Consider the following 16,829-nt stretch of genomic DNA (forward strand, 5'->3'; position numbering starts at 1 on the left):
AGAAGTTTTTAAAGCCAGCCTGGCCGGCCGATGAGCTCGGCAGGGCCAGTCCCCACTACGATGATCAAGTCGCGCTACTAGGCCACGCCCCGTCGGAAGACATTCCTAACAATACATTCAAGATGTAACGGTTTGTCCATTAGTTATATATGTCTAGTTATCTTTCCTGATTTCACACGACTTCACTATTACATCTATAACAGGTGGTAGTAGGGTTTTGTGCAAGCTCGTCTGGGTAGGTATCACCCACTCATCAGATATTGTACCGCGAAACAGCAGTACTTGGTATTGTTGTGTTCTGATTTAAAGGATGAGTGAGCCAGTGTAATTACAGGCACAAGGGACATAAAATTTTAGTTCTCAGATTATTGGAGCATTGGCGATGTAAGCGATGGTTAACATTTCTTACAATGCCAATGTCTATGGGCGCTGGTGACCACTCACCATCAGGTGGCCCACACCTATTCTATAAAAAAACTACTGTCCTAATTATAAAATATAAAAAACAGTATTTTTTGCAAACGTTGTTCAAAAAGTTCCAAATCATACAATTGTATTTGTTTACATATTATTTTTATTTATAATTGGTCTCCGAAAAAAAAACAAACATTTAAAACCTCGTTATAACCTGAGAGGATATATTAACTAAATAAATAAGATGAACTATAATATATAGGATCGTACGCATCTATGCTATCATGCATAGTAAAAGTGTCTGTGGTGCGGAATCGACAGTACTGCGGCTACGCTTGTGATCAAGCGACTGTGAAGTCTCTTTGTTGTCATCTCGATATAACGCTTACACGAGCTTTCGAATTGCACGCGTGCTTTTACGTTCCATGTGTATATATATGATAATTAAATTATTGTTAATTATAGAATACAAAAATCTTTAAAAGTACCTTTTTTAAAATTAACTTAGATATCTTATTTGCACATTTATTTTTGATAATTTTCATTTCATATTGTTAATTAATTATTGACGTACACTTTATATAAAACCAGGGCCTCAATTAATTACTTTAAATATCCTACTAAGTCACATAAGTACAATTGTAGTCGATTAGCATATAAATATTTATGTTAAATGTATTACCAACAAAGACAAACAAACTTGGTTAGAAGTTTAACATCTATTTTTCCAAAAGTTTAAATGCACCCTAAAAGCCCAAAGATACACTACAAATACACTTAGCCCATAAAAATACGCTGAAAAGCGGTAAACGTATGACAAACAGTCTGCGCGAAAGTATAGAATTACCACGTTAAAATGTTTAAAGTTCTCATTCAAGAGAAAATTTTAAATTTCATGTTAGTGTTTAGTCAAACAAAGTGGTGTTGTAAAACTTATAGAATTTCATACATTTTTATATGATCCAATATCAACGGGAGTTAAAATAAACGCATTCGGTGTAAAACAAACCGGATTACCCATTTCTATAAAAACTATTAGCGTTCAAAAAAGAGAACAAGCGATGCGTTAAATTCAAATTTTAAATATCCATGTTTCGTTATATTTCGTACAGAAATAAAATACTCAGGTATAATTTGAATTGGCTGTTGATAAAAAAAATATATATGTTGACCATTGGTAAATTTTTAAATATTTAATTAAAATAAAATTTAATGATAATAATTATGAGTACCTGCAACATTGTTGAACATGTGAATCTTTACCGAATATTGCGGATACAAACCCGGGCAAGTGCTTCTGAATTTTCATATGTTCAATTTGTGTTTATAGTTCATCTGGTGCTCAGCGGATCATTTCCGTTTCAAATAATCCGTACTGTAGCGGCATGGTTGAGTTCAACAGAAAAGCTTTTGCTTGTGTAAGTAAGTAAGTAAGTAACAGCCTGTAAATGTCCCACTGCTGGGCTAAGGCCTCCTCTCCCTTTTTTGAGGAGAAGGTTTGGAGCTTATTCCACCACGCTGCTCCAATGCGGGTTGGTGGAATGCACATGTGGCAGAATTTCGATGAGAGTAGACACATGCAGGTTTCCTCACGATGTTTTCCTTCACCGAAAAGCACGAGATGAATTATAAACAGAAATTAAGCACATGAAAATTCAGAGGTGCTTGCCCGGGTTTCAAACCCACGTTCATCGGGTAAGATTCACGCGTTCTTACCACTGGGCCATCTCGACTTTGCTTGTGTGCTACTAATTAATTAACAGTTGTGTTTATTTATTAGTTAGTAGATCATATAATCATCATAGATCATATAATCATCATAGATCATATAATCATCATAGAATTAATTTAGACAAAAATTTGCTTGGGTTAAATAACGCGTGACTGGACATTATATCGTTGTATTGTATCCTTGCCCAAACCCTAGAAACTATGTCGGACATTTCCTTTTATTCGTGTTCAAAATATAATTGATTTCTCCGTTGGTATATTCGCCTATCTATGTAATATATCTGTTGAATTAATGTGAAATATCTTTAAGCCTTAAGTTATTCTTATACAATTATTATATTATTTTTGTAAGTACACCTCAATATAATTTTTCGTTATAATGGTTCCGTAGTCTAATTGTTATTGACGGCTTCATAATAGAGGGTATCGATTACCTTTTTGTTTGTATATGAGAGGCGATGCTTTTTAGGATTGTGAATCGATTTTGATTACCTATTATTATTGGTAATTTAATCCACATAGGTTATACCGATAGCTTGGTTTCATTTAAATTATTAAGGATTAAGGTTGGTGGAAACTACGAGACTTGGTACTTTTTTTGCTTAGAGGGACTTATTATCTTACGAACAAATTAAACACACATTTACCAATTAAAGTTTAAACAAAAAAAATTGAATATGTTATATTTTTTATTACGTTAAATTAAGAATAAATCTTTCAAGAATTGATTTTATTTAATAATTTTATTTAATAATTTTACTGGTGGTAGGGCTTTGTGCAAGCTCGTCTGGGTAGGTACCACCCACTCATCAGATATTCTACCGCAAAACAGCAGTTCTTGATATTGTTGTGTTCCGGTTTGAAGGGTGAGTGAGCCAGTGTAATTACAGGCACAAGGGACATAAAATCTTAGTTCCCAAGGTTGGTGGCGCATTGGCTGCTTACAGCCAATGCGATGATGGTTGACATTTCTTACAATGCCAATGTCTAAGGGCGTTTGGTGACCACTTACCATCAGGTGGCCCATATGCTCGTCCACCTTCCTTTTCTATAAAAAAAAAGGCCCTTATTTTTTATATATGATAGTATATTAAACTGGTCAAATTATTAGAAAAAAATACTAGTATTTCTCTCAATTTGCAACGAATAACGTATATTTTATATGCATCCTCAAGTATTCTGATAAAACATTGCTACGCATAATTTTAAGAAATGTTTATTCGTAAATTTTATTAAAGAATAAACGAAGCTCTAAGCAAATATAATAAAAACATAAATTTAATACTTACAGTTAAAATGTGATACTTTATTAAAGTAAATATATAAAGTATAAAATAATTTATTATATAGAGGAATTAATATTCTACGGAAGGGATCCAACTTAAGAAATAGACCATAACAAAGTTCTGTCAGTTACAATTCACTGTCTGAACAATAAATGAGTTTCTCAAGTCTGAAACTTAATTTCGGACTTTCGAGCAAATATCCCGGACGATACAGGAGAGAGCAAAAGAACGTTTGTTTTGTTACGGTAATTAATAAGTGACCTCTTTACGTCACAAATGATATCTATATCCATCTATATTTGATAAGTATTAAACGTAAACATATTTTTGTAGATGCTGTTGATCGCAAACAAATAAATTAAATTAAAAAAGAATTGAAGAAGCCTATAAACGGGAATATGTTGCACGAACAATTTGCTCAAAAATCCAAGCAGTAATGATATATATGGACGCTATTTTTAATTTTGATCTGTGTCTCTACGACTTCGAGGGTAGGTTCCCTTTATTTTATTATATTATATAGATACTAACTGTCCGTCCCGACTTTGTACGGAAATTTATACAAAATTACAAACATAATGTGCTCTATTTACTTACTCTCATAGCCATTGGACTATGAGAGTAAGTATCATCGGCTCGGCAATAAGACACGAACGGAAAAAAATCAGGCATATGATCATTGATAATATCAACAATATTTTATTGGCCCGACCTTGTAATCTTCAGTCGTACATTCGAGTCACAATGTGAGCAAGTCGATCAAAGTTATAGCCCATTGTCCAAAAGTTACTATAAAAAATTATTAATTGTAACTATGTTTCATAAATATTTTTTTAAAGAGTAATTCTGTCTGTGTTTTGATAACAAATACCTTCACAAGGGCTTGATAAATATGTCTGAAGCATGTTCGTCAAGTTTCGGTACTCATGATGAGGAATGAATGCTCCTTTTAAGTCCCTCAGGCTGGAAGTTATCTCAACATAACGGAGTCAAACTTGTGTTGACTGGCTTTTAAATACCTATGTGATTTAAAGATATTAACGGTGAAGTAAATTCAAAAGATTCGTATTTCTACGATACGTAGAGTCTGAACTATTTATGGTACGCAAAAAGGAAAAAAAATCTATCGTGTTAGTACTCTACAAACACTAACTCATTGTGATTAGTGTAAGAAGAGCACTAACGCTAAATGCAATGACGTAAATAGTTTTTAGAAAAAGCTTTTTAGAAAAGCTTGGTCAATATTGCAAGTCTAGAATCTACATTTAGTCTCGAGTTTAAAACCGGGTAGGGTAAGAAGCATTGATTTTTTTAAGTATTAAATTGAGGTTTACATTTGATGTTGTTTACATTCGAATTCCGAAATGACATGGTTAAAAAAACTTGATACTTGTATATTAGTCAAGTTTGCAAAAAAAAAATCGTTACTCTTATGCATTTACTACTCGCATGCACTTATGCATTTTTTTCCAGTGCTGTTTTCATTTATTCACTAAATATTTTCCACCAAATATTGTGTTTTGGTATAGAAGGGATATTTTTTTTACATTTTATATACAAATGATGAAATTGATGATATAACACTCCGGTAAGATAAAAATGATCGTAATGAGACGAAATTTAATTGGTTGTTTTCGAAAGCGATTAACAAACGTCTAGGATCGTTATAATGTTACCAGATCTTCTAAGTAGGAACTTATTATTACATAGACGTTGATGAAACGCAGAAATCTTACCTAAATGAATCTTTTCTTTTTAACAAATTAAACTTGCGAAATGGGCGCTTTACTCAAATTGCTTTCGTACCTGCTGATTGTGTTTATGAAGTCGTATTAATCTCACATTGTCGTTGCAAAACTTTTACTCGGTTTGAATTTGAAATAGAAGGAAGTACGTCATTAATGTATTCGAAATTTCGTTACGCGTTGTAAATTGTGTTACACGAAGATTAACGTGAGGTTTAATTATATGCTCTTTATAGAAAGAGGCATATATAAGTAAATACATATTATAACATTATAGTCTGGTCAATATATACTAGAATTAATGTCCTGTAGGGGTATTCTGTAAAAACAAACTTGAGAGTCACCGCAGAAATCTGTCGTGATATTTCAAAAAGTGTTATGCGACATTGGCCATAATAATTATAACATTACGGATCTATTATTATACTACTAAAACTTTTTTTTAGTCAAGAAATTATTATTTAGCCAAAGGAAGTTGGCAGTGTTTTCGATTTAGAGCCTTAAAAAAGCCTAAAAAGCTGTTGTTCCAGTGACACTCTCTGTGATTATGATGGATTGCCACACATCTCATATCAGAGTTTAGTTGTGCACTATTATCTTCTCCAGTCTTTGAGATTGGTCGGTATTACCGAAATTTGTTCAATGCGACGATATATATTTTATTGCAATCTGATATTAAATAATGATCGACACATACATAAAATAATTCTAAGCCCCATTTACTTAATGGGACATAAACATTTCACTTGACGTCCTTTTGTATAACACATAATCGTATTGTGAACTTTATCATCATGCTATAATACACATCATATGAAATCGTTTGAAGTAAATATCATCATTAGTACTTTAGACATGAAAGATTAAAAAAACGGTCGAGGAAATAAACTTTTGATATTTTTTTTATTTAAATAGTATTTATTAAAACAATGATATCTGCAGTGGCTTTTGAATTTTCGATCAATCTCCGCTCAACATAAACATCTTCATCGATTACAAATTTTTGTTGTTTTCACTGTTTGTATTAATTTTTTACCCTTGGGTAAGTGCTCCTTATTTTTACATTACACGCGGTTTAAATTTTGATTTTTTAGTTTTAGTATATACCTGAAAGAACTGATAATAAACTTCTGAAGTTATAGATTTTTTTTTTTTTATAGAATAGGAAGGCGGACGAGCATATGGGCCACCTGATGGTAAGTGGTCACCAACGCTCTTAGACATTGGCATTGTAAGAAATGTCACCCATCGCTTACATATCCAATGCGCCACCAACCTTGGGAACTAAGATTTTATTTTTATTTTATTTTTCAATCAAGAACTTACAAATAAATGTTTAGTTTAATCATATTATTCAGAAAGAATGTCACAAGATGTAATTTTAAATTTAGTATAAAATATTGTGTGTAGTCCTATGAATATATTAAATTTTGTCAAAGGTTCTACCTCACGTGAATATTGCCCACTTTACATAGCAAACTTCGCATATTTTATATATGTATTGTGTTTGACGTTGAAGGGAAAGTTATATTTTGCAGAGAAAAATTTAAAACATGTCAGCGCCCTGACTAGATGGGAAGCAGCATTAAGTTCCAGATCATGCTACTTGATAAGAGATGGGGCGTCGGCTAAACAGTGCGTCATCACAGGCTGTTATATAAATAGTCATTATATTTTATAGTCTTAAAAGGAATATATGTGTATATAACGACTATTTCTTCTGAACTATATTACTATTGTCTTGTGTAAAACTACTTCTTGAAAAACTATAGTACACGTTTCTAAAATAAAAATATGAAAATACTTTATTTTCATTAACAAGTTTGACACAACAATATTTGCAGTTAAGGTCTGTCTTGGGAGCCTTTCCATAACAAGAGGTATATAATATATTGTGTGTGTGTATATATCATATACAGTAATATATATGTTGTAGAAGTGTCACAGTATTATAGTAAGTAAATGCGTTTGGCCTCTATTGATTTTTTGCAGTCACAGTATTTTTTAGTGTAAAAAGAGACAAACGTCGTTCTTGTTTGAAGGACTGTAATTATCTATCTTTTTAATTTTATGCAAGTACAACAGTCTTAGGTAATCTTAGTATCGTTTGTGTAATCTACTAATTTGGTATAAATTCACAGTTGGGATGGTTTTTTGGAATACATATATTGATTAGAGAACGTTGAGCTCTTTCTAATTCAATAAATTTTGTTTTCGCGACACTACTGCAAATAACGATACAATCATATACGCAATATATAACCACAAGTTTTAGAGTACGAAACATGCAGATGAATTTTCGGACTCTGAGATAAGAGCGTACGTAAGTAGAGAAGTATGAGAATAATAATTGCGGGTGAAATCGCGGTCAACAGTTTGCTTACAATTGACTACATTTAGATTACAATGAACGTTCGTACTTTAAAAAGCTCGGCTATATTTTAAAAGCAAAACAATAACGTTTAATAAATGTATTTACGTGGAAAATACATTTCTAAGCTAAATTAGGTCTTACACATTAAACGAATCGCTCGAATTCTTAAACAAAGATAACAATAGGATATAACGAGATTTCACGCAAACAAAGGCATTAATTAAGAATTAAAATGTATTATCTGCGTTCTATTGTAAATATCAGTCAATGTTTTCTAAACGTAAGTGTAATAAAACATATAAAATATTTGTATCCGTTAGCAGCAAAAACATGTAGAAATAGGATGTAAGTTCTTGTCCTATTTATTTAGTGTCGGCTTAGTGTGTAAGCTGAATTTTTTACGACTTACAGTTTTAACCTTAAGTATTTTTTTTTTTTTTTTTATAGAAAAGGAAGGCGGACGAGCATATGGGCCACCTGATGGTAAGTGGTCACCAACGCTCTTAGACATTGGCATTGTAAGAAATGTCAACCATCGCTTACATATCCAATGCGCCACCAACCTTGGGAACTAAGATTTTATGTCCCTTGTGCCTGTAATTACACTGGCTCACTCACCCTTCAAACCGGAACACAACAATATCAAGTATTGCTGTTTTGCGGTAGAATATCTGATGAGTGGGTGGTACCTACCCAGACGAGCTAAAAAGTCAATTACCCGTCTGTAAATGACCCACTACTAGGCTAATGTCTCCTCTAGTTTTTTTAGATGAAGCTTATTGCACTACCCTGCTCAATATACCACAAAAATATAGTTAACTAAACAAAATCCAGGCAAGAATCTTACTAGTATTTTAAAATCATCTAGAAAATTAATCAATGTGATCTTATACAGAATGTATGTCTATCTATATTTCTTTAAATAATTATTTTTTAACAATTAGCAAGCGTTAGCTTCAAATTTATAAAATTGTGTTTATAAACATATCATTTTTATTATTGCAATGGAATATTTCTGATCTATTTTCCAAAAAATAAAAACATTGAAACCATCGAATTTAATTAATTAATTTTACATATAACTATATAAAATAAACACACGCAGCTATTACAACAAATATTAATATCGTTCCTTTTCGAATTTAAATATTTTGTATATTACGTATTATTCAAAAAATATTTTGTTATTTCTCTTTCTTTTTTGTATTTAGTTTTATGTTGCTATTTGTTTCTATAATGGAGTTAAAATTATGTGCCTGAAACTCATAACCGTAATTTTTCAGAACTTTCGCAGAAGCGCGGCGAGTAAATATCAGTATTGTATCCAGTAGATGTTCCATTTATTTTAACAGATTTTTTATTTTTATTTTTTATCTTTTAATGGAATAATCTGGGTTTACTTACATTTTTTTAATTATTCGTATAATTATTTGATCGGCCACTTACCACTTGATGGTAGGGCTCTGTGCAGGCCCTTCTTGGTGGATACCATCCACTCGTCAGATATTCTGTCGCTAAGCAGCAATACTTAGTATTGTTGCGTTCCGGTTTAAGGGGTGAGTGGGCCAGTGTAACTACAGGCACAACTGACATAGCATCTCAGTTCCCAAGGTTGAGGTTGAGACGCATAGGCGATTTAAGGAATGGTAATTATTTCTTACCTCGACAATGTCTATGGGTGGTGGTAACTACTTATACGATAACATAAAAAATTGTATTAAGAATAAAGATTTGTTTATTTGTAATTATAATAATATTTGAACATTAATTACTATATTCACAATAATAAATATATTTTTGTGCTTATCATAAATGTGACTATTTTGCGTTTAGTTTTGAAAAAACATCGAAATTGGTATATATATAGCTGTTTCTAAACAAAGTAGGTTCACTAACATCCATATAATATTAGTTTTAATAGACACCATTGATACTTTCATCCGACTAAAATGTAAACATAAATGAAGTTGTTATTTGAGCTATATATTACGTTATTTTTAATCCGCTTAAGTCCATATTGTTAATTTTATTTTGTATATACAACGTACAATGTAATACGTTATTTAATTAGTTTAATCATTCTTTCAGAACTTTTTATGTTTGTATAGTAAGCATCAAAATGGTTTCATTACTATGTTATGTGGTAGGCAAACATTAGGCGGGAGAAAATTTCACAGGCCCTGAACTTAACCCGCACAAATTTAATGCTCGCAATTATATAACAGAAATTTTACAGTCTGCTTAGCTTGGTGAGCGAGTTTTACCTACACTTGATACTTCAAAGCAAATAAGTTTTATGATTTGTTTGTAAAAAAGGTATACTTGGGTTGATATTTGATTTCATCGATAAAAACTTGTTGTAATATTATTTTGAAGTAACTGGAATTTGGTGGTGAATTTTTATGTAAGCATGAAATCAGATGCCAAGTGGTTAAGGAAGAGTCGAGAGATCGCGCATTCGAATTATCAACATGAGTGCAAATCATGCTGAATATCCCAGCATGTTTTATACAAATTTTTGTACTGATTTTACAGATTCTAAGTTAGTCGCAAATTTTTTTACAAAAATATAGTAAGCCGTTGAAATTTGAACAGACAAAACGTTGCCACCTATAGTTTTTGTAATTTTCTTAGTAGTAATAAAACTATTATTAAACTATTACCTTTCACTAAAACAAATAAATATAAGTTAAACAAAAACTATTGACAACAAGCTTCAATGTAAATAAATTTCATGAATAAAACAATCTAACCTAAATCGAAAATACTTAATATATAACTATGCCACAAATTTATAGATACTATCGATGCGAAAGTTCCTTATCAAATGCTTTAAATTTTAATTATTTCTTAATTAAAATATTCCAGCCTGTATTTTGTAGTATTCTTGTTTATAAAATAAACTGGGACAATATTAAAGGTAACCCAAATATTATAAGCGATAATTGGGAATTTCAAATTATTTTATTTACCCTTGTATTCCTACCCTCTGGGTAGCTGTTGCTCACTTATTTACAAAACAAAATAATGAGAAAATGTAGTCATAATGGTTATAGCTTATTCACTTACAAATAAAATGTTGGTTATTGTTGAGTTCGAATTTTAAATAATTATATAAACATATAATTTCATAGTTTCTATAAATATTACTAAACCACTACATTTTACATTTACATTTTATTTTATTATATTGATGGTGATGTCGTCCTGACCGATTTCGGACATATTAGAGTGCACAAGTGCGTGCGCAATAATAGGTGCACTCTCTATTCCCTTACTCTTATATACTTATATCTTATCTTATTACTCTTATCCGATGGGACGGCAATCCAATACGATCGGAAAGAGTTCAGGCACAGGACCAACGGCTTTACGTACTTTCACTTCCAACTTCATTTTCAACTTCCAGACACCGGGCTGCTACTGAGAATCTTTGACAAAAAAAACTCACTAACTTTATCGACCCGACCTGGGATTTGAGCCCAGAATCTCGGGATCTGCTGCCTTATATTTAGCCCCAAGACCAACGAGGCAGTTTATTATACTCAACATTTATAAAACTCGTTGCGTTAAATTTTAATGATTTAGAATTTCAAAGCATAAAACTGACAAGAAATTCAGCAGACACTTGTTCACAATAATACCTCATCATCATTGTCATTATTAGTCAATTACAGCTGCTGGAAATAGGCCTCTCCCAGTGTTCTAGTTCCCGATTTTTGCAATTCGTATCCAGTCCGTTTACACCACGTTCTTCAAGTTATCGGTCTACTTGGCTGGACGCCCTGAGGGCCCACCCTACACCGCGTTTGACGCTAATAATACCGAGTCCACAATTATTCTGTACGAAGTAAATTTATATATTTCCGTGAAACCCAAATTTATTACTCTACGCTATTTATTAGATATAAAATATATATTCTTATAAGTTTAATAATACATTAAATTAATAATTATGTTAACAGAAAAAAAATCTTGAAAATATATTCTATTGATACTTAAAACGTACTTAGTCTTATTTAAAATTGACTTAAAACATCTCATACTCAAACATCTCATAAATTACTCGTGTTCTATTTAAATACAGCTTGACTCGTTATTAGCTTATTCCAACATTAAATCTAGCTACAGTGTAACTACAGGCACAACTGACATAGCATCTCAGTTCCCAAGGTTGAGGTTGAGACGCATAGGCGATTTAAGGAATGGTAATTATTTCTTACCTCGACAATGTCTATGGGTGGTGGTAACTACTTATACGATAACATAAAAAATTGTATTAAGAATAAAGATTTGTTTATTTGTAATTATAATAATATTTGAACATTAATTACTATATTCACAATAATAAATATATTTTTGTGCTTATCATAAATGTGACTATTTTGCGTTTAGTTTTGAAAAAACATCGAAATTGGTATATATATAGCTGTTTCTAAACAAAGTAGGTTCACTAACATCCATATAATATTAGTTTTAATAGACACCATTGATACTTTCATCCGACTAAAATGTAAACATAAATGAAGTTGTTATTTGAGCTATATATTACGTTATTTTTAATCCGCTTAAGTCCATATTGTTAATTTTATTTTGTATATACAACGTACAATGTAATACGTTATTTAATTAGTTTAATCATTCTTTCAGAACTTTTTATGTTTGTATAGTAAGCATCAAAATGGTTTCATTACTATGTTATGTGGTAGGCAAACATTAGGCGGGAGAAAATTTCACAGGCCCTGAACTTAACCCGCACAAATTTAATGCTCGCAATTATATAACAGAAATTTTACAGTCTGCTTAGCTTGGTGAGCGAGTTTTACCTACACTTGATACTTCAAAGCAAATAAGTTTTATGATTTGTTTGTAAAAAAGGTATACTTGGGTTGATATTTGATTTCATCGATAAAAACTTGTTGTAATATTATTTTGAAGTAACTGGAATTTGGTGGTGAATTTTTATGTAAGCATGAAATCAGATGCCAAGTGGTTAAGGAAGAGTCGAGAGATCGCGCATTCGAATTATCAACATGAGTGCAAATCATGCTGAATATCCCAGCATGTTTTATACAAATTTTTGTACTGATTTTACAGATTCTAAGTTAGTCGCAAATTTTTTTACAAAAATATAGTAAGCCGTTGAAATTTGAACAGACAAAACGTTGCCACCTATAGTTTTTGTAATTTTCTTAGTAGTAATAAAACTATTATTAAACTATACCTTTCACTAAAACAAATAAATATAAGTTAAACAAAAACTATTGACAACAAGCTTCAATGTAAATAAATTTCATGAATAAAACAATCTAACCTAAATCGAAAATACTTAATATATAACTATGCCACAAATTTATAGATACTATCGATGCGAAAGTTCCTTATCAAATGCTTTAAATTTTAATTATTTCTTAATTAAAATATTCCAGCCTGTATTTTGTAGTATTCTTGTTTATAAAATAAACTGGGACAATATTAAAGGTAACCCAAATATTATAAGCGATAATTGGGAATTTCAAATTATTTTATTTACCCTTGTATTCCTACCCTCTGGGTAGCTGTTGCTCACTTATTTACAAAACAAAATAATGAGAAAATGTAGTCATAATGGTTATAGCTTATTCACTTACAAATAAAATGTTGGTTATTGTTGAGTTCGAATTTTAAATAATTATATAAACATATAATTTCATAGTTTCTATAAATATTACTAAACCACTACATTTTACATTTACATTTTATTTTATTATATTGATGGTGATGTCGTCCTGACCGATTTCGGACATATTAGAGTGCACAAGTGCGTGCGCAATAATAGGTGCACTCTCTATTCCCTTACTCTTATATACTTATATCTTATCTTATTACTCTTATCCGATGGGACGGCAATCCAATACGATCGGAAAGAGTTCAGGCACAGGACCAACGGCTTTACGTACTTTCACTTCCAACTTCATTTTCAACTTCCAGACACCGGGCTGCTACTGAGAATCTTTGACAAAAAAAACTCACTAACTTTATCGACCCGACCTGGGATTTGAGCCCAGAATCTCGGGATCTGCTGCCTTATATTTAGCCCCAAGACCAACGAGGCAGTTTATTATACTCAACATTTATAAAACTCGTTGCGTTAAATTTTAATGATTTAGAATTTCAAAGCATAAAACTGACAAGAAATTCAGCAGACACTTGTTCACAATAATACCTCATCATCATTGTCATTATTAGTCAATTACAGCTGCTGGAAATAGGCCTCTCCCAGTGTTCTAGTTCCCGATTTTTGCAATTCGTATCCAGTCCGTTTACACCACGTTCTTCAAGTTATCGGTCTACTTGGCTGGACGCCCTGAGGGCCCACCCTACACCGCGTTTGACGCTAATAATACCGAGTCCACAATTATTCTGTACGAAGTAAATTTATATATTTCCGTGAAACCCAAATTTATTACTCTACGCTATTTATTAGATATAAAATATATATTCTTATAAGTTTAATAATACATTAAATTAATAATTATGTTAACAGAAAAAAAATCTTGAAAATATATTCTATTGATACTTAAAACGTACTTAGTCTTATTTAAAATTGACTTAAAACATCTCATACTCAAACATCTCATAAATTACTCGTGTTCTATTTAAATACAGCTTGACTCGTTATTAGCTTATTCCAACATTAAATCTAGCTACGGACTTCAAACACGATTTCACAAGTTGCTGTACCAATTTGGACTGCAAATGAAACTTTTAACAACAAATTGCAATTTGCGGAGCGCGTTACTTCAAACTCGAGTCATTTCTTTATGTAACAGACGGAAAACCGGAAAGGAATTGTTTTGACACGTCTAGAATAATTAGTTTCAAGTTTAATATGATATTACTTAAATAATGACAAAAGATTTATCTTGAAGTGTTTTTGTTCAAATTTCTTACATTTCAAATTCGAAATATCGAAAGAAAATTTGACTATTTACACTTTTAATTTGTAAATTAATTACAAGCCACAAGTCACGATTTTCCTATTAATCCTTATGCTATATAGCAGTGAGATGTTACATATATATATATATATGTTATAGGTAGGCGGAATGGCAAATGGGCCACCTGATGTTCACCACCGCCCTTAGACATTTTACATCGCCCCTAACCTTCGAAACGAAGATGTTATGTCCCTTGTTAAAATATAATACAATAAATTTATTCGTCCGTATTTAGTGTTAAATAACTTTACCTGCAGGCTTCATATTTTTCTCTTTATACTTATATATAATGAGAGATACATCTGATACTTGAGAAGTGACTCGAACTCGAGGCGACTATTTTCGCTGTGACTACTTTAAATAAGTCATGTATTATAAACTAGGATATAAACTATTATAATATCAATCGGATTAATACTTTTCCGTGATTTCAGAAAAAAAAAACTGTCCGAATTTCTTGTGTAGGTGTTACGTTTGACACAAACAGACACCAAGATTGGTGGCGCATTGGTGATGTAAGTTACCATTTTTTACATTGTCAATTGTCTATGGGCGTTGGTGACCACTTACCAACAGGTGGCCCATATGCTCGTCCGCCTTACTATTCTATAAAAAAAATCCTTTTTTATACAATAGGCTTTCTCAACTTGAATTAATAATATACACGAGCTAATAAAATTATTTTGTATTTAGACAGCATTATTTTAGCAACATTGCCTCTTTCAAGTTCCAAATATAGTTCCAAACATATATTTGTAACATAATATTTAAAAGCACCTATTTCTTAACTTAATTTAACCCATGCAATATTGTCTACCTATCTGCTGACCGTTCTATAAGACATCTTAACATGTTACTATTATTTATAGAGTCAGAACTTATTTATAAAACAATATGTACATACACACACCATAGCCAATCTGGTCCATCGTTGTTTTATCAATATTAAATCGAGTATCAATTCACGTCAAATTAATTAGTATCAAGAGCGCGTTGTTAACAACATGGCTGGTTGATTTCGATAAGCGTTTACACTCTTACATGGCTCTAATAAAAAATATATAACAAAAACTTTATTCAAGAAAGCTCTTATTTTCTAATGAATTTTAATAATTTCACCAATATGAACAATCATGAAATGTCCACTTCACCCACTTTTTGTGTGGGCGGCGAGTCTTGGGTAACTTATGTGTTAAGTCACTGTATAAGCTATCACTATTTCCTTCCAAATCCGTCCAGTTATTTTCGCGTGATTGAGTAACAGACATTCTAACATACAAACTTTCATTTTTCTAAAATTATAGTAGTATTTATAAAAGATTGAATACAATTGACAGAGCAACGAGTACGTGATGTAGAATCGTTTATAAATCTACTGCGAAAGATATGCGTGAAAGCGACTGTCAAAATCGGATGTTTTCGCTGCTGACATTTCATTTGGTCGCGTGGTTTTTGTAGATGAAATTACATCGCAATCTCTCTTGTTAGTTCCTATTATGATGTAAATGTGTTGTTTATTAAAAAAACGTATTATTACCGGTCTATCGTATCTGCCTTTTTAAAGTTATAACACCTTTGAACGTTTTTTTTTAATTCTTACGTATTAAATCAAAAATATTTGTATTTTTATAGTCTTACTGTATAAATAGAGTACAACACAAATATTTGAAGAGGTGTTTGTGAAACTAAGTTTCAACGTTAAACGCTTTTAGAAATATTTTGTTATTACATAATATTTAATACAAAACAAGCATAGCCAAAGATAAAGGTAGTTTGGAAAAAATATAATCAGTATAAGTTGAAACTGAATCTGGAATCATTTATCGTTACTGGTTTCACGTTAGAAGAAGGACGTTTCGTGAGTATCGTAGATATTTCATTATAAAATATACTAATTGTATTTTGAAACTTATAAGTCCAATAAAAAAGTACCATTTGAATACGCTTTTCAGGTTAAGGCCTTCTTTTACGAGCAGAAAAAAAATCTAAGAAACTTTATTAAATATTTGTTATTTTTTTCTAATTTCATTGTACTTTTTATAATGATAATCTAAATGCATTTTTTTTATCTTGATGTAAAATACAGTTTTTTTCTTCTAATTAGAATACGTGCATTAAAAAAAACTTTTAAACACATTTGCTACTGTTGTACGATCGATTGCAAATAAAATATTTCAATAAAATTAAAATGCATAATTTAATGAAAATTAAATAACTAATAAATTGTAGACATATTAAAATAGTTTATATTTAACTATTATTTCAATGTAAGACTGTAAAAACATATATTTTACGAAAT

General features: G+C 31.1%; 1 protein-coding gene across 7 annotated transcripts in view; it reads left to right on the forward strand.

Annotated features, from left to right (window-relative positions):
* Positions 1-16,829, forward strand: part of LOC126772440 (diuretic hormone class 2) — a 47,459-nt gene that overhangs the window by 24,790 nt on the left and 5,840 nt on the right. The window contains exon 1 of one of the 7 annotated variants that reach the window (XM_050492814.1): positions 16,363-16,388. The exons of the other annotated variants lie outside the window; for them this stretch is intronic. The gene's annotated coding sequence lies outside the window, so the exon portion shown is untranslated. Of the gene's footprint in view, positions 1-16,362; positions 16,389-16,829 lie in introns of those variants that run through there. 7 annotated transcript variants of the gene reach the window in all.

This window comes from Nymphalis io, chromosome 12 (genome assembly GCF_905147045.1).
Source record: "Nymphalis io chromosome 12, ilAglIoxx1.1, whole genome shotgun sequence".
NCBI classification, from domain to species: Eukaryota; Metazoa; Arthropoda; class Insecta; order Lepidoptera; family Nymphalidae; genus Nymphalis; species Nymphalis io.